The following is a 22,774-nucleotide window of genomic DNA, read 5'->3' as shown; positions in this document are numbered from 1 at the left end:
AACAAAATCCCATCTATAGCCCAGGATGCATCCACACACCAAATACCAAGCTGAAACGTGCAGCGGTTTGTGTGTTTTTGATGTTGACGGACATACTGTACGTACATACATACATACATACATACATACATACATACACACATACATACAGACGCCATCGACTTCAGCCTATACGATAAACTCACATTGGTATAACCAAATGTGAGCTAAAAATTGATTTATGGTCATTTACGATAATGCGTTAAATCTACGGGCAATCTATTTTAAATTTTCCTAATGCAACAGTTATACCGCAGGCAAGCTTGGCATGAAATCTGAATTGTTTTCTGGAGCTGGTTGATGCTTCGTGCAAACATAAGGCATCTATCACAGCAACTAACTGTCAGGCAGGAGACATGGAAAATTCAAGTAAAACAAAAACTGTATGTATACATATACATTGTAGGTGCATGAACATAATATGAGGATACTCTGAGTGTTCAACCAATAATACTGGGGCTACACAAGTTTCTTTAAATCTTTAATTCAGAAAATATGGCAAAAAATATTAAATTATAAAATTTCTAATATAAATTTAGCCTTTTCAGTCTCACCTACATGTACTTCCCATAAAAGAGGTTCGATCTCCTTCCATAGAAAACGACAGGGTAAGAAGTCCAGTGGTGGAGGGGATATCGCATGGTCACCCCCATTTCCCAGTAAACAGGTCCATAATCACCATGGATGGCAATGGACTTTGGGCCAAACCATGGTGATAAAGAGGTTATATATAAACAGCTGGTTATCTCAGCATCCATTCCATTTGAGTATTTTAGATATGTGAAATCAAGCCTGTTCCAAGAGTGCATTATATGAGAGTTTTATTGATTAAATTCGTCTTTATTGATATCCATGAGAAAATGACCGACACAAATGATATAATGTCAAATGATTTTAGTCTTCACACATGCTGTGGTGAAAAAAAATCACTAAAAAAAATCAGTAAAAACCATTAAAAGCTTGGTGATGGCAAGTCTTAAGGAGGCTGGAAAGGCTATTTTTGCACCAATTCTTTTCTCAGAGTTAATGCCAAGTTTCAAGTGTTACAATCAAGATATTTAGTTCAAATTTTCACGATAACTCCCTTACTTAATACTTTCTCCAAAGAATGTAAAAAGCGTATATTTGCAGCCATAATTTTGAAATATGACACCAGTAAATATTAAAATTTAATTTTCATTTTACACATTTGAATTTAATAATAATTGGATAGTACTTAATATTACCAAATTAGTTATAAATATGTTGACAATATTAATTGTAAGAGGTGTACGGCAGAATTTGTAAATAAAATTTGTTTTTATGATTTTACATGCGTTTACATATCAAAAAATTATTAAAAAATTCTTTCAAATTTCAAATATTAAAATGTGATTTTTCAAAAAGTACTTCAAATACAGCAAATTGTCCTATAGTCATCTTGTCTGTAACCTTGTTAATAGGCTCTAAAATTCCATGTCCATATCTTATTTCATAGGTTGGATTCAATTGGCATAAAATTATGTAGAAAATTGTTATTCTGTCAAAAATGTTGAAAACAAGCCATATTTGCACCCCTCTTTGGAAGTCACAAAGCAGTCTTTTGGTTAATCTCACTTTTGACACCTCTTTGACACTCAAAGAATCTAAAAATGCATTTACAATAGCAGTCACTCACTCTGAATGCAAGCACTGCCTTGTCAAACTTTCCTGTAAAACAGCAAATAGTGACTTTCCCTTTTCAAACGTTTATTAAAAACTAGGGGACCTCTACCATGGTTAATACACTAAGGACTCCCCAACTTCTTCTTATTTGGTCAGTTTTTCAGAAGTTTCAATAGGCTATAACTCTGCAATGCCTTTGACCCCAAATGTCTAGTTTTTTTTATTACACAGAGACTGTTGACTACTTTTATATTTTAGTAGTTTTATTGAAGTTTATAACTGACGCTCTAGCCTTTCCAGCCACCTTAATGCAGTCACAATGTTTAAGTACGTTAGCTTATTCTTGGCATTCTGTTTAATATTCACTTGTCTTACACTGGATGGAGTAAAAAAGCCTTTCCTGCCAATATCCTTGCTGATACAGTAAACATTACGTGATAATGAAAAATGGAAAACAAAATCTGGCCTGGAAATTCCGATGACCGTATAATACGCTTTTTGAGTATTTCTTTTTTAATTTGATATACAAATTGATGCAAGCTTCATAGCTTGTCAGAGATAAGTGTATTATTATTGTAAGAAAAATAAACCAAATATTAAAATGTATAAGTGATTTTAGCTGGCTTAAATTTGTCGATCACTCAAGGAAAATCAAACTGACCACAGTCCCTCTGGTGGATAGAGGGACTGTGAACTGACCAATAGAACACACATCATTTTCAAGTGTCAAAAAACACATGCATCATGCTTTGTTTTCAATGCATACATGTAAAAGTCTTCAGTATTTTTATTGGAAAACAAAAAATTCCTGTGAGTTTTTAATAATCCAAACATTCTCATTGGAAGTTAAGTACAGATTGATACACCCGCAATACAAAGACCAACCAATTACCTACCTTTTACTTTGCAAATCAATTTATTGTTGGGGACTATACTCCAGCTACACTCAGTCATCACTGGTATTGTAAGTGAATTCTCTGACTGCTGCTGAATAACCTGGTGAGAGACACGTGAAACACAATTCAATTCCACGCTTGGTTTAATCAATTATATCTTTCAAGTGTCTGAGGAGAGCGCAGGCTGTCTTGGATTTAGTCATATTGTTCATATCACTGTGTTAGAGAGCCTGTTCTTGTTATTTAAAAGTGTTATTTTTTCTTCCGCTGTGTTTCTTGTCATATGGTAATAAACATTGTAGTTAATTAATATACTGTGATTACACATTCATTATTTGTCACAATGATCATCAATACTCATTTTGGCGCACAATGTAAACAAATTGGACTTATTAAAAACAATTATTGAACACCAACCCCCACCAGGCATAACTTTATCAAAATTCCCAGTATGAGATTTTTTATGATAATGGCTCTAATAGAAGAATATGAAAACATCTGAAAAATCATACCGCCAGTGTAATGAACACAATCAGTAAATTCCTCTGGCAGTCACTGCGCACTCATTTTCAATGAAAAAATAATTATTTTGTAATAAAATCCATTGTACTAATTTGTGATATGGTATTTGTAGAATATTGATTTCTTTGAGAAAAAGCTTGATTTTAAGGTAAAAAAGTACAGCCACAAAAGCAACTGACATACAACCATTGTGCACAGCAATGGTGATGTTGTGAAATGTACATTGAAAATATACTACACACCAATGAATTTCAAAGGAATTAATTACATTCTGTCAAAAATCGAATCTTTACAAAATACTATGAAAGCTACTGTCTAAGGTAATATTGAAAGCACCACGTGGTGCGTTTGTCACAAACCACTGTTGCAACACTTTTTACCTTTAAATTTTCCTCACATTTTGTATCCTGTTTTTTTCTCAAATTTACACATCATTGATCACTTAAGGTAGTACGCGCTTTGAAAATGAAAGACTTCAACTCTTGCTTAAATTTCCCTCAAGCAAGCTTTCAACCATTACCTGTCAAAATCAGTAATAAAAAATGGAGATCATCATGCAAAGTTTTGTACTAGAGAAACAAATTACCAAATTTTTACAGATATTTGAAATTCAAAATGGCCACCATCCCTGTGTTAACTCTATGAAGGAAAATAAAATTCCCAATTTTCGAAAAAATAAGCCACTGAAAACTGTATTTATTCCACGAACTTAAAAATGGACCCAACAATACAATATTTTATAAGTTTGAGCGTCGGAATATCTGTCCCAGAGGTACATGTATTATTACCTTAAATTGATTGACATTCAAAAATCCAATAAAAATCTGCAACACAGCTCAGCATTGTTATCTACATATACATTTCATACAGGCATATTATTTACATTCAATGTCATTCCCTAGCCCTTATCAATGCAAGGTATGTACATATACATGCATTTCATGTGCTACAAGCATTTATAGATGTATTAACCCTTTTCCTGCCAGACAGTATTAAGACTATTACTTCCCAATCAGCCAAGTCAGTAAAACGCGGTATTGAGCCCAAACATGGTGTTTTTTCACCTGCTTGGCTTGGCCTGTTATAGCATCTTTAGTCCAAAAAAATCAAGCTTACAATATTTATGTTTTCTACAGCCTTCAAATGTACAATATTATGTTAAAATACACCATATGGAATATGTTGTGTTTCATTAATTTTAACCATCTTGACCTGATGGTGAAATATGGACTTGGCAGGAAAAGGGTTAAGTAGGAAATTGTAACTATATATATATCACCAAAACTATATTGTCATTCCACATACAATGCAAAACTGACATATCTCATTGGTGCTGGCATTATACCAAATTTTTGTGTTAAGTAAATCAAAGTAGAAATAAATATGATTTTGTATCAATTTCGTCCCTCAATTCTGACATCCTCACACTAAATTTGAGAAGTGAAGCCTCAGCTGTCTTTAAATTCTCAAAGGTCATCATACTGTTATCATAGTCACATATCACATCATAGTGGTATATCAGTCTGGTCACTTTCTATTTTGTCAAAATCGGGGTAACAAATCAACATTTCTAAAAGTTTCATATAGACAAATTATACAATAGACAGATGAAATCATTTCAAACGATGTAAGAGTCATACATTGGCTTCTTAAATCATAAATCAACGACTGATGTCATCAAAAAATCCAAATAAACGTATGAAGTACATTTTACATGTACATATTTTACATGTTATTATGTACAGAGCATGAGTGCCACAACTTTGCAATATGGCAGCTGCTGGGATGGAGTAAGCTCATACAAAAGTGCATGTACACCACAGGGAGATCAGTACTTTACTATTTATCAAGACTTTACTGTAGAAATGTGTTGCTGGGTTTAATCATTGAAAGATTTTAGTGATGAAAAGACAAAAAAACAGACCTCTGCAGTAACTGACCACACTCTCACTTTCCAGCAATGGAGAGTACATGGATAAACATTGAAAAAACTAGAATGTTGAAATAGTTTACATGTTGTTTTATATCAATTCACTCCCTTGGTCCACTCAATACACATATAAATGAATAAATCTATGTTGACATTACTGTTACAGTACATATACAGTGCATTTCACCTAGGTACCGCAACTCAGTGTATGGACACATTTCATCTACAACACAAACGATAGGCTTGGGTATCACAACACATTTGAAAGTCACCGACTCATTGATTAACTGTAATTAATCAACGAGTCCATGGCTTTGAAATATGACCGTGATACCCAAGCTAATCGTGTGTTTTGTACGTGGATTGTGTCCGTCTAATACGCTGAGTTGCGGTACCTAGGTGAAACACACTGTATATCAGTCAGAAGGAAAAGTTTAAACATTTTCTGCCTCTTCTGTTCATTATGTTGATAAATTTCATGGTGCATGTGCTGTACGTTGATCAGAGCGAAAGCAATAAAAACTAGTACAACATAATATTGCCCAAAATTGAAAGGCACTACAACTACAGGAAACAAACACCAATTGATTAATTCATTGGTGCACTGTTGAAGCAATCTAAGGAGCATAATCAATATTATTATTATTTAATTTACATACTTTGTTTATTATTATATTCATCGTACAAATAAATTGTGATTACTCAGGATTTGCACACCAGATTTCTTCAAGACATAAAGCTATGCTTATCTCTGTCACACAAAAAATTGTTTGGCTTCCTATGAATGGCATTGTGAATATGACTACAACTCCCTTTATCCATTGCAAAAAAATCTTTAGAAAATTGTTAAAGTTTGCAGAATGTCCTCGAGCAGCAGTGCCTTGAAAAAAAGGATGATTTCCTGCCATGGGAAATCAGAATTCAATGATGCAGACTTAGGAAGTCACCCTCATCCACAATATCATCATCTGCCAGGGCCATTCTTGAAATGTTGCCATGGCGAAGAAGACGTTTTGTCATTGAAACTCAATCCAGAAGGTTTCATTTGAAAAGAAAGATATGAAATGCTATACTGATTCGGGATCTCAAGGCAATAATTTTCTGTATTTCATGGCTATTACCTTTTCATTTTTTTTTTTGTATCTTGCCAACGTTCAACCTGAGGCCAGATGGCGAGTGTTATTTTACCAATTGACAATTTGGAAAAAAAAAGCTTGTGCAGCAGTTGGGTCAGCTTAGAATCTATGCTTGCAAACAAAATGTGATTTTGTAGTTGGATAGATTAACAGGGAATTCTGACTCTAAACTAGAGTTGAAATGCTGAAAAGTTTAAGTGAGCGAAATGCACAGGGTAAATTTCGACATCCAGTATAATTCAAAATCGATTGAAAAGTGAACTAACCCAAGCTCAAAATGTGACAATGTTGATATATATGTTCTCAGAACAAGTCATGATATTATAAATATGGAAATGTCTACACTAAAGGTCATGACAATTTGTTGATGTTATGAATTATTGCAGTAGTTGACAGAACTGGTATAAAAAGTTACATTCATGTAAAGTACAAACATACATACATACATACATACATACATACATACATACATACATACATACATACATACATACATACATACATACATACATACATACATACATACATACATACAGTGTACATACATACAAGCTAGTACAAAATTTTGTGGCATGTAATTCAGGCAGGTAATTTTATAAAAGTTTGTGCATCTGAAAATATCAATTTGAAAAGAACAAACCAATTTCACATCCAATGTCATGTGGTTTGGTCAGTTTTTTCCGGAATACTGTCAAGTTGTGCTGAACGTTCAAACATGCGACAACATGATTCAACAGAACTTTACATCAAATTCTGGTTGACAATTTTGCATATGCAAATAAGTAATTAATACTGAGCAATTTCACTACCTCAAGGTTATTTTAACCTGTTTGCCCCCAGATTCCCTGTAAACATGTCTACAATCACCATATATAACAATGGGTTTGGACTATTCTATTGATGAAAACGTGCAAATGAAAAATCGGGTTTTTGTCTGAGGTTTGTGTTGCATGGCAGAACATGTGTGTATAATGCAATAAGGCAATATGTGACATCTTGAGGAATTGACAGTAACATATTGTGAGGACAAACCAAAAAAGTTGGATTCACAGAAGCAGCTTCGGCACTCTCCTCAGTGATGGTATTCTGGCATTGTTTCCTTAATGGAAAATGGGAAAAACTATCACCGTACAGTCACCAATGAATTGTTTCAACACATTAAATATTACTTGCTAAAACAGTAACATTTGAAGTTTCCTGCGAAAAAAGAAATCCACAGACATCTGATAGACCATTGTTATACATCTAGTATGAGGTTTTTCACTTTGAATAGCATCTTGTGACTCAAGGTGTGAGAAAAAAAAACCCCACTTGCTTGGTATGCAGCGTGTGGCTGACATCTTAAACGAATCGTTCAAGACACTTCCACTGCGGTAACCATTCTGTCGGGCGAATTCACACCAGGTCAACTATGCATGCACGGTGAAGAAATTGGCAAAGCCGCAAGATACGGAAGGTGTGTTAAAAGGTAATGACAAGCCTGAAAGATGGCCAGCTGTGGTTTTTTCAGGTTGACTCACGCTCTTAATTGATCTGAGAGTGAAAATTGACAGCCAGCTTCTTTTGCACAGACATGCACAGTACAATAAATTACCCACAATTCTGTTTGATTTGTAGCAATAACGGTTATTTTTCTTTTAACTTTTCAATTCTGTATATACACAATTATGTTCAGCATTGAAATAATTGTTTAAACATATCTCGTAAAACCACGTTTAGATATATCAGTAAAAATTTCAAAATAACTTTAACAATAACCATTAAACTCACAATCTGCAGGTATCACAAATGTCATACTTTAATTTTGGGAAGAAAGTTATGGCAAACATTACTGAAGGGGTAATTCTCCGAGAAAAGTTAGCACTGTAAACTTCTCTTGTAATTTCCATTGGGAAAAAGAAATAATATCCTGCTGTTTAATAAAACATTTCAACTAGTGTCCCTTCTTTCCATTACATTATTCTGTATGGCTGAGGACACAATCCGTGGAAAATTTTACGAAATACCATCTCCTCTCTCAATCAAACATTATTTTCCAAATCATTTGAGAAGAGAATTGAGAAGAATGGTGTGCTTATAATATGCTTTCAGAATTGGTAAAATGAGTCTGTGAATGTGTCTACACATGGGAGATATGCCAGACTTCGCTGAGGAATCTCCAATGGTACAAATCATGATTAATCATGGGATATCTCCAGTGCTGTGAGACAGTCCTGAATTCTTTCTTGTGACAAGTTTTCATATTCTCTGGGATTGCGCTGTAATGTTTGATAGTTAGAACTTATTTCTTTGAACTGCGGTGCATTGTAGAGCATGAATCATCAAAATAATACTGGACTCTGTGAAAACAATAAGCATGGAGGCTGGACAGAAGGGCTTATACTTTTCCAAGCAATCTAACAAATGCTACACTGAATGCGAACAGACTGAGGTTATGCACTTAAATGTGAATGTTGTGAAATGAGAAATCATAAACACGCAAGCAGCTTTTGTATTCATTTGAATAATTGAATAAAATTGCCCATTAAATTCTTCTTAAATTTGAAATGAGATCTGCATCAGACGTTTCAGTCCTCAAGATTCGCAGGACTAAAAGCTTCCCATCAAGAGTTTACAATATGTTCCAGCTTATAAATGTAAAGAAACATTCTTTGGACAAAAGAGAAGATTAGTTGGTGGGCAGAATGCAGTTCCAAGGCCAGTGATGGAATGCATACTTTACTACATATTTCCTGTTTTCTGGAAGGGGGTAGAAAAAGATATTGATTTTTACATTCAAGTATCCATCACATAATGTTATCAGAACAAAAGGCATTATGGAGTCCATTTGCGGATGAATTCAAGCCCTGTAATAAGGTATAAATATGCTTTTGTAGCAGATTATTGAAACAAAAGAGGTCCACAGATATGGACTTTCGGAAAGCCAGAAGCAAAATGGGAATCACTAGGGTTTTGTCTGTCATTTCTATTTGTCAAAGCCTCATTGTGCGTTGCTGGTGCTTTGATGTTGTTGAGCTGGCTGAATACCAAAAGACGCCGCAACTCTTGGAGATGTGACTGTTATAGAAGAGCTGCTTTACTCTCTTGCTTTTACGTAAGTTTGGATCTCAAAAGTCCATTAGCTGGCACTTGACGGCCATGTCTGCATTCTGATCTGGGAATTACCTATAGTAAGAAGTTTAGATTGTTGTTACAGTGATGGAAACTTAAAATTGGACAGAAAAATTTGTGAATTCTTTCATTTCCAAATTGCTGTATTTCCATCTAAATCAATGAGACTAGGATACAGTAAGTAGTTAGAGGCTTGTTTGTCAGACTAGAGTACAGAAAACCATGACAAAGCACACAGGTAACATCCAGAACACTAAGTACCCTCTCAACTTAAAACAGACATGCTACAGAACCCTATATCAGTGTGCCCCTTCAACTAGACAATGCCACAGAACTCTATATGAATGTGCTTTCTCAACTGGACATGCTGCTAACTCAAGACAGTTTTCTTTGAGACATTAGAAAGTTTTCCCTAAAGCTAGAACTGCCTGGCTCACGGAAAGTTCCAGAAATTCCTGAACTGCTTCAGAGATTTGAAAGTGTATTAGTAAAGATGGCACACTTCCAACACATTTACTATATATTCAGATGCCGCCAACCAGTTACTTCGGTCAATTTTACAAAATCATCACAAAACATGTTTCGAGGGCTGATATACTGATTTTACATATTTTTGACCTTGACCTAAAAATTTGGAGGGGAAATTAGGCTGCCCTCCCACTGGCAAAGGTAGGAAATATGCCCTCCCGCAGAATATTGATGCCCACTGCCCTCAAGTATCTATGGTCTTTTCTAAAGTATATGAAACACTTACTGGCTGACCAACTGACTGTGGCTCCCTCTAAGTTAAGCACTAAATCTCCCCTGAAGTTCTACCAACCACTGCATTCCCCTCCCTCTATGTATTTTTCGGTACCCACTACCAGAAATTTTCTCCATGCCTGCTGAAAAACTGAAATTTTTTCCTCCAATGCAGTTAATATTGACTTGTTCTCCCCGCCCACTGCATATTTTTTAAATCTACATGCCTGCTGAAAAATGCGCACAAACACCTTTTCGCACAAACAGCTTCATTGGTGGCATCTGTATATATCTGCCAAAATACATGTACCATACTTTCGTATTCAATATGGAAGAATTTGTATGAGCAGGTACAGTATTCTGAAGTTTTAGTCGATTTGCAAATTCAATACTTCAATAAGTTTCAGAACAAGTGTTTTCAAAACTAATATTTTCTTCCACCAGCTTTTATTTCATGTTTTGATAAAGTTCTTGCATCAAACCAAAGACAAAGAGAAAATGTGTTTATCCACGTCCCTCCACGTGAGGGACGTGGTTTATCTAGTAAATTTGCTCATTGGAAAAAGGAATTAGTGACTTAAATAAACATTCATTATGATCGATATTTCACAAATCATAAAATGTCATTTTCCAATCATTGCTAATGTACGGAAATCAATATCCAAGACAAAAGATTCAGTAATATTGATACAGAGCAGCAGCAAAATAATCAGTCAGCCATGAAAACTGACAAATTGTCTGATCTGTACATCAGTTAAATAGAGTTACATCACAGTAATTTAAGGCTGGTTTTAAAGATATAATGAAATCAACAAAACTGCAGATATGATCACTAAAAAACTTTTTTATGTAATCATGGTGAGATTACACAGTGCAAAAAAAACCCTGATTTACTTGCCGCAATCACCATTCAAAACAGACAGGTTGGGTATTTGTGGGTAAATCAGGAGCTCACTTTCAACAAGTTCACCCCATCTCCTTGTAAACTGGTCCACACTCACAATTGATGACAATGTGTGTGGGCCAAACCATGGTTGAGAAAGGGTGAGAATTACCGGTATTTGCGTATATCCATAGACGGTAAAAAAGCCATGCCATTCACGCTTACTTGTAGAATGTCATCAACACTGCAGTTTGGAAAGTGCAAATTTTTTAACATGCCTTACAGTGAACATGAATGACTGGCAACTATAGAGAGCAGTCCTTTTATCCTTGAAGTTTGCCTTGAGCTTTGCCAAATGCCAGCGTTTTGAAATTAAATGTAATCTTGATATTGTGTTTCTCTGTGTTTCCTCTTTCAGTTCCTCTAGTATCTATGGTTTGACTCGGATTTTTGGATGAACTTTTTAGAAGTAAACAGTACTATATTAATAAGAGTGATTTGTATTATAGAGTAGGATACTGCAGTCGAGATCTCTCCTTTATACCGGTAGTTTCTAATTTAAACCAGTCCATGAGAAAAATTGATTCATCTTCTCTATGTTCACATGGTTAGTAACACTGATCAATTATAACAAAGCTTAGATACACGCTATCTCTATTATCGATAGAATAAATAATTGTACAATTTTTATGATGACAAGTAATGAACCAATTTTCAAAAATAGGGAAAAGGGTGAATTATGAAGTATCTGTATTCATAAATGATGAAAAAAAGGAATTACAGCCACTAAGAATATGCTTTCACAATTTGAATGTACATTTGCCATTGCTACGTATACTTATTTCAAAAGAAACACACGCTGATCCTGCTGAAATAGCATGGGCCTAATACGTTATCTGCCCAGGGGACACATGTCATCAATTGCATCCTGGGAAGCCCTCCTCAAGACAGTGAAAGCTGACTTGATCCCAACAGCTCTTTTCCATTTCTGCTGCTTTGTTCCGGCACGGAGATGCTCGTCAGGCCTTGCGGTATGGAAAATTGGAACAGAAAGACAACATCTCCGGCGGATCACCATTGTGCACACTTCTTCTTGGTTTTTTTTTTCTTATCAGTTTGAGAGCAGATCTCAGGAAAAATACAGCTAAAGCCTTGTTAAAGGGCTAGTAGCTGTAACTTTCTATGATTGATGATTTCACTGCTTTTATTTTGTACATCAATTGAAAGTTCATGGTCAACTCCCCCACAGAATGTTGTAACATCCACTACAGTATATAGTTTGTCAGCACAGCAACTATACATGTAAAATACACTGATAGTGAATACAGTTGAATTCTAGTCCACATCCAGATTCACTTGCCAATGCAGTGTACATATGTATAGGCAGAGTTGGCAAGCTGAATACCGTGCATCCCAACATGCTTTGAGGAGTAGAACAAAAAACTGTAGTTGACATTATAAACGAAAATGGTAAAAAAATCATCAAGGTTACAGCTATGGCCCTTTAACTGTCCTACCGAGTTTTACAGTTGATAAATTCTTGAAAGCACAAAAAATTTTATGACCATTGACCAGCAAGCCTGGTGACTTCAAACTTTAGTAGATTTTGATTGTTACATCTCTCTCATCATAGCCAAAATCCTACACTAACATGAAAAGCCACTGAACACCATTTCACAAGTCATAAAACTCTGCATCAAAAATTGATTCGGTGAGAACGTTAGGCTCCTAAAATGCCCCATTACTGCGGCTAATGGGTTAGAGTTGTGCCCAGTTTCTCGTAAAACTCTTTAGCGGAATGGATCGCATTGATGCAAATGGCCAATTTTTGCCACTTTTGTCCCAGCTATCTTTCAATTCCATTGTAAAGCTCACCGCACACTTAACTGCAGCTATGCAAAAAGTCTATCATTTGCCAAAGTCCAAAAAATTGAGCTTGAGCACTTTTATCCATGATACTAGGGATGTGCACATTTGCAAAATGTCTGGTCCATTACTATGAGTAATGTGCCATCACAGTATAGGAAACATTTGCTTTGGAATTCCACACGTACACATATTGTTCATCTTTAAATTGGTCTAAATTTCAAGAATACATTTAGTGTCTCAATATCATCATGTAGTAAATACATGTACATAATTTTTGCTTTTTCTTCTGAACTCTGAGTGCGCCCTTGATAATACATGTACAAGATAGCAGGCCTCCAGCATATTCTCATTGTTATTCTCTGGTTTCATCCTCAGAAACCATTCATTTGTTTTACTGTTCATAGGTTACTGCTCTGTTGTTAACGCATATATTATTTGGTGTTATTTCACACACTGAGTCCTACTACGTATAAATATACTCTTTTGCAAATGCAACACACTATGTCTGCAGTCAAAAATTCATCCAGCCCGTTAATAATGACATTTTACCTTTCATTCAAAGAAATTTGAAAGCCCGCAAATATGAAAATTCTAAGAAGACCTTTCCTTCATAACAAATAGCTGGGGACCACTTTAAGAGATCAGAATAATTACATCTGTCATATCCTATTGAGAATATGGTTTTGTTGAAATCAGTGTGAGATTTTAATATCAATAGTCAGTATGATAGTTCTGTCTGTTTTAAGGAGTAAGAATTTTATTGTTATTATTGCTTGAGAGGAACTTGAAATAATTTCACAACTTACAAAACTTTCTCAGTCTGTACATTTTGATTCATACAAGCCAGAAAAAGTGACGGACAAGTTGTCTTGTCAATATTCCATGATCTGACTGGATCTAACATTTCAGATGGAAAAGCTTAAGGTTGTCTGCCATTGCTTCCGTCCCTCTGTCTGTACTTCTGTCTCTCTCGGCTGAAAATATAGCAGTTACTTAACACGTTCAGGTGATGATAGCACAGACAATACCTATGGTAATCCTGCTGCTGAACTGTGAATCTGTGGGTGCTTTTATTTTTTTATGAGGTGTTTTGTATCATAGGTGACAGCTGACAGGGACCCCTATCAGACAAGATTAGAAATTTCCATTAAAAAGTTGCACCTCTGCAGTGACGGGTGACAACAAACGACGTTTTCATCACTTGTTCATGAATGCCATCGGCAGCAGTATGATGATACGGTGCCTTTTGTGTACGTGAGATTTGCATTCTCTTGTAGATATACCTAAAATCCATATCTCCCCACACTCAGGACAGGCACTTCATACCTGTGAAAAATGAGTGTAACGTATACTGATCTGAACTGTCTGGTCCTATTTTCAAAACGTCAGCTCAGACGCAAAAGTATCAAAGACGGTGACACAGAATAGTCAGTTTCACAAGGGCATTGGGAAGTGAACAGTCTAAAAAACAAAACAAATAACTTGCTAGTTTTAAGTTGAGGTGATATCACTATGTTATTATAAATTTAAAGTTTTCAAATTCAAAGCCCTCATGCAGACACAGTGCTTGTGAACATCTTGTGAACACTATCTCATGAGGAAACCTATAACATATGGTAATTCATTCATTGGAATCAAGTTGTTAATTATTCAGTCACCAAGCATAGCCTTTGCATCTGACTTAAAATGTTCACAACATTGAACTTGTAACCTTGGGAGTAGAAATTATTCAAAGAAATAAAGAGCTCAACGTTTCTATACACTCAATTGGTAATGCGTGCAAAATATAAAAAATACCGCAATTATACGGTGTCGCTCAAATTTGATCAGAATTGGTATATACCAGTATGGGTTACCAATGATCAACAATAAATGTTGTTTCTATCTGTTCAGTGGAGGAAAATTCTACGTTGATGTTATGGCAATGATTTCTGCACAGTACAACCAGAAAAACAACAAGAAATATTTAAACCAGAAAAACAAGAATGACAAAAGTAATTAAGGTCTAACTTTAGGTACTGGAGGTCAACTTTAGCAACATGCATAGCAGAAACAAGCCCCTCTTAGTTTAGTATAAACGGTCTTCCCCCATCTACTGTCTATGGTTGCAGCTGGTCTGTTAATATGTAACAGTTCATAAACAATGACAGGAAATGAGTCAAGATCAGTGGAGTTTGCCTGTTTCTCACTGGCAGGTATGCCTCCTGCACATTTGCAGGATTTCACTTTTTCTTACCTCATTTGCACATTTTTGACACTGATGTGTTCATTTGAACAAATTCACATCTCAACCCCTGCATCTACCTGTACACCAAATACTGAGATGGTAGCTTTGGCGGTATGGGAGCCTTTGTGTGTGACGGACATACATCCGCACATACCCACAAATATACAGACATACAGACATGCAAATCAGATGCAAATGAGCTGATTCAGCTTATACGATAACCTCACAATTGGTACACCAAATGTGAGCTAAAAACCAACACTCCTGCGTATGCTCTTTGTTTCAACCTGGCAAGAATCTCTAGAGTGCAGGCACTGTCATATTATTTTATTTATTACATCTCCTAGAAGGACAAACATTGTCACAAAGCAGAAAGATTGTACGATAATCTTTATTTTTCAGAGGAGTTGGAGGACCCATCAGAATATGCCCTCCCAAGAGTGCCATCTATTCAGTTCGTGGCACAGTACAGTCCAACTTGGTGCAAAAACAGTTCTGGTTTAATTTTTCACTAACGATGTCTCGCTTCTGGTTCTTATGTATTCATCATCATACTCGCGGTTGCTATGACAACACTCATATTGCTTCCAAATAACAGGATTTCAGAGTAAAAAAAAAACTTGCTGGATATTTTGTAAATTGCCCCTGAAATCCAATGATGGATGTCATTTACTCATCAATAATGCAGCCTCACCCGATGGTTCCTTCAATCCCCCCCGGAGTCAATATGCTATCCCCATCCTGACAAAGCTAAACTTTGAAGGAAAAAACTCCATAGATATGCATTATGATTTCAGAACCATTTGCAAGGTATGTAAGACACGGAATCGCAGTAATAGAGGTTACCCTACTGTGTTAACATCTATTCAAAACCCACGTGAATAAAACTGAAATGAAATTGTTCAAAGACAGCGTCGTGGGGGTTGGCACGATCTACATTTCAAGAAGACATTCCCGATACAAGTCTGATATTGAATTCAATACAAAATATCCTTGGATGAGACGTGAATCCAGACTAGTTTTATCATCTTTTCCATCAATTATATCACCCTGTGAAATATATTAAAAGTCATCAATCAACGTTCGGCGAGAATCTAGCGAAAATTTCACGCGACGTTTAAGTTTTTGATGAATTATGGATTGGATCGGTGTCAGTCTGGTTATCGATGAAGACACCTAGATGTTTGTTAGAGTTCATGAACTGATTGATGCTGGCACAAAATAATCATGGAAAGCTACGGATCTGTAAGATGTTCATGCAGTAAACCAAGGTTTTTGCAACAACTGTCATTCAATATTGATTTGAGTAACAAATTATACACACAGATGTTTGGCAGTGTCTATATCCTTGTTTCTTTCTGAACACATTATGTCAAACAGGACAAATTACAACATAAAATCACCAAGGGAAAGATTGGAATGTTGGACACAACCAGAACTGTCCATTTGAAGGAGCTGTCTGAAAATTTTGTGACTCCGTCTTGTCTAGACAGGGTCTGAGAATCTGCTTGTGTCTCATTCTGAATGGATTCATAATCTGAATCTTATTGATAATTAGTAATCGAAGGCATTGAAAAAGTGTCACAACTGATGTTGTGATATATATATATATATATATATATATATATATATATATTTTTTTTTTTTTTTTTTTTTTTTTTTAATTGCCCATGTTTCTATTGAATTGAATACACACACACACATTTATATACATGGAAGCTGTATAATCCAAACCCTGTCTAAACCAGAACACTGCCTGTGCTGAACAGTGACGTCAGTCCAATGCCAATAGTTGCTTGCCTATAGACACAATATTAAAGATGCCGCTATAATCAAACACCTCTCTAAACTGAACTTTTCAAAATGACATTTGTTTAGCCAGGTTTTAATATATACAATGTACAGAGAGAGAGAGAGAGAGAGAGAGAGAGAGAGAGAGAGAGAGAGAGAGAGTGGACTTCTGTAAACAGAGCTTCCTGGCAGCCATTTTAAATCTCCTTCATAATAAACACAAAAAGTGAAACATAAAACATCTGAAATTATAAAACATTAAAATGAAATTTTTTCAGAGGTTACAGGGCAAAATAAGGAATACATCACTTAAACAATAACTGTGCAAATTTCACCACAAATTGAACCAAGCAGAGTAAGATGATCCTTAGCAACCAAAACAACTGAAGCAGAATGGTGACAAGCAAGATGGTTTCTTTCTTCCTACTTTTTTAAACATGCAGACTTGTGTATCCATTACAAAAATCAGAAATATTATTAATTTCTGGGTAAACGTAAATTTAAGCTGTCATGGTCTCGCACCGATAGGTAAGAGTTCTTGTATGACAGATTTAGATCTGATTTTTAACAAAGAGAAGTTCACCACAGTAGACTTGAAATCACAGAATGATTCAGAGACACCATGTTACTATGGTGACAGGCAATTAGCAAATGTTTTGATGCATTCAAGTACCATTGAAGTGGTGAAGAATGTATGTCATGATGCAAAAAATTGTTGCCACAATTTCATTTATTCTAATTTGGTAGATGTACAGGGATATGGCGGGTGGAAGGTCTTTGCATACTGTGCAGTTCCTACATGTATTTACCATTTCGATGATGTAATTAACTATCTGGAGCGACTCAGTGCTGCCAGGCAACAGCTGTGCAATCCAACACTCATACTCCCCCTGGGTATCATGAGCATTATCGTTACGTTCCAGCACAGCCACACTCAGCTAACAACATGCTGAGGTTTGGCAATTTCAACTGAACCTAGATTTAAAAGCACTGCCGACAAACACACTCCAGACTCTAAGTCAGATGCGCATTATCTTTCCCTGCCTATTCCAGTTAAAACATTTCATTCTGATTTTTTCCCCAAAGCTGGATTTTATCGATATGGAAGAAAATCATACCAGCTGGTGTGCTTTCATTTATTTCCCTGGAGTATTCAAAATATCGTCAAAATAAGATCAAGAAATAGCTAGTATGTACATGTTCTTCGGAGATAACAACAATCTCCTGGGGAACCAGGCTCTGAGGATATTCTATCAACCATATTTGACTCGTTTTTAATTACTGCTTGACAGAACTGGTTTTCTCATATTTATCCCTGCCAACAACAGAACAGTCAAAAGGGTGACGGCAAACTGCGATGTCAAGAAATATATCAAGCAATGCAGGGGTGTTTTCCTCGAGGGCATACAAGAGGCTAACGCTGTTTGAAAAATGATAATTGAAATTTTATTACCGTGATGACTGCCGCTTACTCACTGAGCCAGAAAAAATGTACATTTCAGATTAAGATAATGAGAACAACCAAGTGTATCATGTAAGTACGCAGATTTAATGTTTGACCTTTGCCCTTTAACCGTCGTGGGTAGCAATTTTTTCCAACAGACCCTGAGGCGTGAATTACTCTATTCATCGTGTCCTTTGCCATTTTTCAAGTGAAAACTAAACAGTAATATTGGCAGTGCAGAGATGAAAGGTAGTTACTGGCTCATGGAACATGTGGAAGAAATATCACAAATAGGTATAAATTGCAGAATCACATCACATTCATTATCAAAGCTCTCCCCAAAGATTGTACAAGTGTCATTTCCAAATCATAAATGTTTTCAATCATTTCACTTACACAGAAAGGATGTTTATAATTAGAAAAATCAATGATTGCATAATTATTGTCGTATTTGAACAATAACAATTACTGGTAAGCCAAATCTGAAGTGAAATTACATACCTGGAATCTGACCGTTTCCTAGGCATTTTGCAAATGAGCAGTAAAATTATTGAAGTACTGATGTCCTTGAAACTTGAAAATGAGAACCTGGTGTTTCCATGGTAACAATTCCATTGAATGGTATCACTATAATCTGTAAAACCTGTAAGATAAGAAATACCAATTTTTTTTTTTGTCAAATGTTATGAAATCTATAACATCGGTTTTAAGCATGTGTAATTCACATCAATCATGGACTGCGTGGAGGAATGCACTGTCACTTTCAAATCTCGAATCTGGATTCTGTGTTTCAAGGGCATCCAGAATCCCTTCTGAAACTGATAACAATCAAATATAAAGACAAAGCTCTTGTACAATTTCCTTTCTCACTTTAAGAGCTTCCCGGTGTTGCGGGAGAATACAAGTATAATATATTCAGGAGAACCTGAACTCCTTACCTTTTGACAGCATCCCTCGTGATAAAGCTTCCATTTCTTGTGGGTAACTTTGAATAATACATGGTGTGTTTGTTTTCAACTTTTAAAACACTCAACAGGGCTGTGTGAATTAAACAAGAGGGGAAGATAATCAGTGAACTCCCGTATCCCCCACGAGTGGACCTTGCCTTTTTTTATCCATCTGTCCTGCAGGGACAACTAATCTCAAAGTAACTGCTGGTTCTTCAAGTATATGATACAGATGACAAAACGCCTCCAAGACATTGTCCAATTGCTATGCATTGCTTTTCAAGATGCTTAGAAGAGAGCAAAACCTCAACTGATAAAGAATATGAGCCCGTATGCAGCTCTAGTGTCTACACTCCAGACACTGACAAGAAATACATTCATGTACGATGCATTAGTGATACCGCCGGCAGTCTGCAAACCGTCTTCATGCAATATTAAAACCAGACTTGGGAGTTTGGCTTTAGTCCCAATCCTCACATTATCCTGTGTAACTTACCACCTGAATAGCCTCTAAAAGCATTGACTTCAGCATGTTGAACTGTACTCATTTTTTTAACTCAGATATCATATCTCTATTTCATTGACTGCACATTTACTTCTCCATTGCAATTAGGTGCTCTCCTTATAAGAAATATATCTCATATACAAGCTACCTTGTAATTCATAATCTTTCCTAATTACTGGCACTCTCTCTCTGACTCTCTCTGACTCTCATATACTGTGTATGTATGTATGTGTATGTGTACATATATATATATATATATATATATATATATATATATATATATATATATATATATATATATATATGCTCTTCTCTGAAAGAGTTCTAAAATTCAATATTTAATTTACTGCAGTAGCTCAGAACTATTTACTGACTCAAAATGATGAAGGCATTGCTGCTACACATATGTTTATAATGAGCAAGTAATGTAGCCCATCAAACTGATAAAATAGACAATTTTGAGAATGTCTTGTCACAGTAGCAAAGCAATGGCTACCAGATCTGAGCAGTTTTAAAAAAGAAAATTGAAAACTGTATATATCGATCTGCAAATGAAAGAATACATAAATCTGATTTAAAGTATTCACGTCTGCAGGGTTTGAGGATATCCTCTGTGTTGAGGGATTATTCACTTTTTATAGCCATAGATTGGAGAGGGGGGGGGGGGGGCGGATGGCAAATTCTTACAGTACCTCCATCCAAATCGGTGAAACTCTACCCACACTGAAATAAAACTGATAACCCCTTTAGAAAATGATAACAATATGATCAACCCAATACACATCATTGCAGGAGGAAACTTTCGGTATTTCAAATTTTTTGCTCTCTATATTGTTCGAGCTACAGTAACTGAAGCTTTTGGCATTTTCGGGGGTTCAAAATATAAACTGCAATTTCTTTGTTGTATTCCTACAGCATTTTGAAATTCATTTTGCCCTCTTTCCCCCCCCCCCCCGCCCCTTGCATTCCAATTTCAAATGTACCCCTTTTGATTTTCCCGCCAAACCGCCCCACCCCCGGCGAAAACAAATGTACGGTCCCTAGCGTTGCTGTAGTTTCTATATGACACAGGCATCGATCATAAACGTCCATTTCGCTATTTCGATGCCCTCTAATCTAAATTAAATCACTCACACACGGTACGGTGAGAGTGTCCGGCCTTGGCAACTCGGCGTAGCCAGAGCCGGACACTCGTCATACTCGTTCTGGTCGTACGGCTAACACATACATATGCAAATTTAGAATTGAAAGAGAGACTATGCCTAATATTTGAAAATCGCCCTCAAAGTCATATGAACCATGGATGCAAAAGACTTTTTTACATCCATGGATGACCTTTACCCTCCCTTTACCACCAAACATTGTAGCATGCTTCCACATGGAGCGAAGCACTGAGTCCAGCCTCAACGATGTAAAGTTACCCTGGTTGGCATGATTGTTTGAAATCTCAGAGAGTAAAGATGAGACCTTTCTCAGTCTTCCTACCTCCCAGACGATTGCGACAATCGATATGACGTAAATGATCATTTTCAAGTTGTCAGGTCGACTCTCAATATGTTCCTCATCCGGCAGAAAGCTCACTCTTGATTACCCCAATGAAAATTCGTCATTGTAGTCGGTCACACGCAGCATCACACTTGACCTCATGTCCAATCCTGGCTTTTGTCATGCAAATATGGTCACATGTTGCAATGCGGGAATCCCCAGCCTCGACTTCGATCGCAGCGCTCAGTGCCCTACTGACTCACGGAAGCAGACGACGAAATGCAAAGAAAAACTTAACAAGTTTTATATGTACCAGGAAATACAGTTGGTTCAGAAGCACTAGAAGTATAGCAAAGAGACTAATGCAGGTCTCTATTCTGTGATTCTAGGTGTTCGGCTCATTATCCTCATAACAAACACTAGTATTATGAAGCGAAAACACGGGAAACATTCTGAATATATGCATAGGCATTGCTATTCTTCGTCATCATTTTCTCCAAGCTTTACTAATAGGGAAATGTAATCATGTTAATTATTTAAAGTCTGTTGTGCTATTGTGAAATACGTGTAAAATGTCAAAGTAAAGTGCAAGATATTTTTCAGAGTTGAGCACATGCGCATGTGCGTTCGGACCCGAACAGAGCTAGAGCTCGGCCTATGCAAATGCTATAGTTTTAAAGTGAGTCTTGTACACGTGGCCATTGTCTACCTGTTGACCTCAATAGACTCACTTACAAGCAGAAATGTTGATGCAAGTATACGTGGATACCACAATGATGCCGTGTATGGGGACGGCATATAGGAAGACGGTCCACTATTGATTTGAGGGCTTTTGCATCCACATAAAAAACTAGCTGTACACCGTAAATTTAAAGTACTTGTCACTATAAAACTATAGTTCTCTAGCAGCTCTTATACGATATTTTCCTTTGCATGTTGTTTTCCCGATCTGACAACATATTTTTGTCCAGTCTCGTATGTAAAAATTTGCTGTTGGCGCGCTGACAAACAAAACAACAGATCTGAATTAAACATTTTTTCCCAGCCTATAGTGTTAAAAACGTATTTTCGTCCGTCCAACAGTCTCTTATACAATTGACAATTTTTAACTTCTTTGTTTGTTTGTTTCTTGCTTTCTCCTTTCCCTGACAAATACGTGCGTTTGTTGTGTTTGCTTAATGGCAACAGGTCAACCGCATGCACTTACAGTGTTAGAGTGAATTGGTAGCTTTAGGTCACACGAGGACACCATACAGTGGAACCCACAACCACACCCGTGTTTACAAGTGGAATATTCCGGAGCAAGTCTCCGCCAACATGCAGTGAATACGAGATCCGTTGGTCCTTTGCTCGATCTGTCCAACCAACTGAATGCCTGCTTCCGGTTCCCAAGGCCTCGGTCATCAGATAGTTCATATCGGGTCGTCGAGGGTCTAATATATAGTTTGAAAGGCTGGCGTCAGATGACAGCCGACACAAAAGAAACAAAATCCGCTCAATTTCATAATTTCTATTCTTACAATTTTCGGTGGAAGCGACTGTGACGCTACCATAACAAAGTGCCGATTTTCTCGGAAATTGACACAAAATGTTTAAATGAAAAG

The 22,774-nt window shown here is 36.4% G+C and overlaps 2 long non-coding RNA genes across 3 annotated transcripts in view; both read right to left on the bottom strand.

Moving 5' to 3' along the window:
- LOC139140626 (uncharacterized) overlaps positions 1–2,681 on the bottom strand; it is a 57,220-nt gene extending 54,539 nt beyond the window's left edge. For both annotated transcript variants that reach the window (XR_011554031.1, XR_011554032.1), the window contains exon 1: positions 2,580–2,681. This is a non-coding gene — a long non-coding RNA (uncharacterized lncRNA). The remainder of the gene's footprint in view (positions 1–2,579) is intronic.
- A 16,053-nt stretch (positions 2,682–18,734) lies between these two features.
- LOC139140625 (uncharacterized) lies at positions 18,735–21,342 on the bottom strand. Its single transcript, XR_011554030.1, has 3 exons — positions 21,171–21,342; positions 19,172–19,271; positions 18,735–18,876 (listed from the first exon to the last, which is right to left on the bottom strand). It is a non-coding gene; the product is annotated as an uncharacterized lncRNA (long non-coding RNA).
- Between the last annotated feature and the right edge of the window lie 1,432 nt (positions 21,343–22,774).

The sequence above is a fragment of the Ptychodera flava genome, chromosome 9 (assembly GCF_041260155.1).
Source record: "Ptychodera flava strain L36383 chromosome 9, AS_Pfla_20210202, whole genome shotgun sequence".
Classification (NCBI taxonomy): Eukaryota; Metazoa; Hemichordata; class Enteropneusta; family Ptychoderidae; genus Ptychodera; species Ptychodera flava.
The sequence above is the reverse complement of the archived record's forward strand: the minus strand, read 5'-3'. Positions and strand labels throughout refer to the sequence as shown.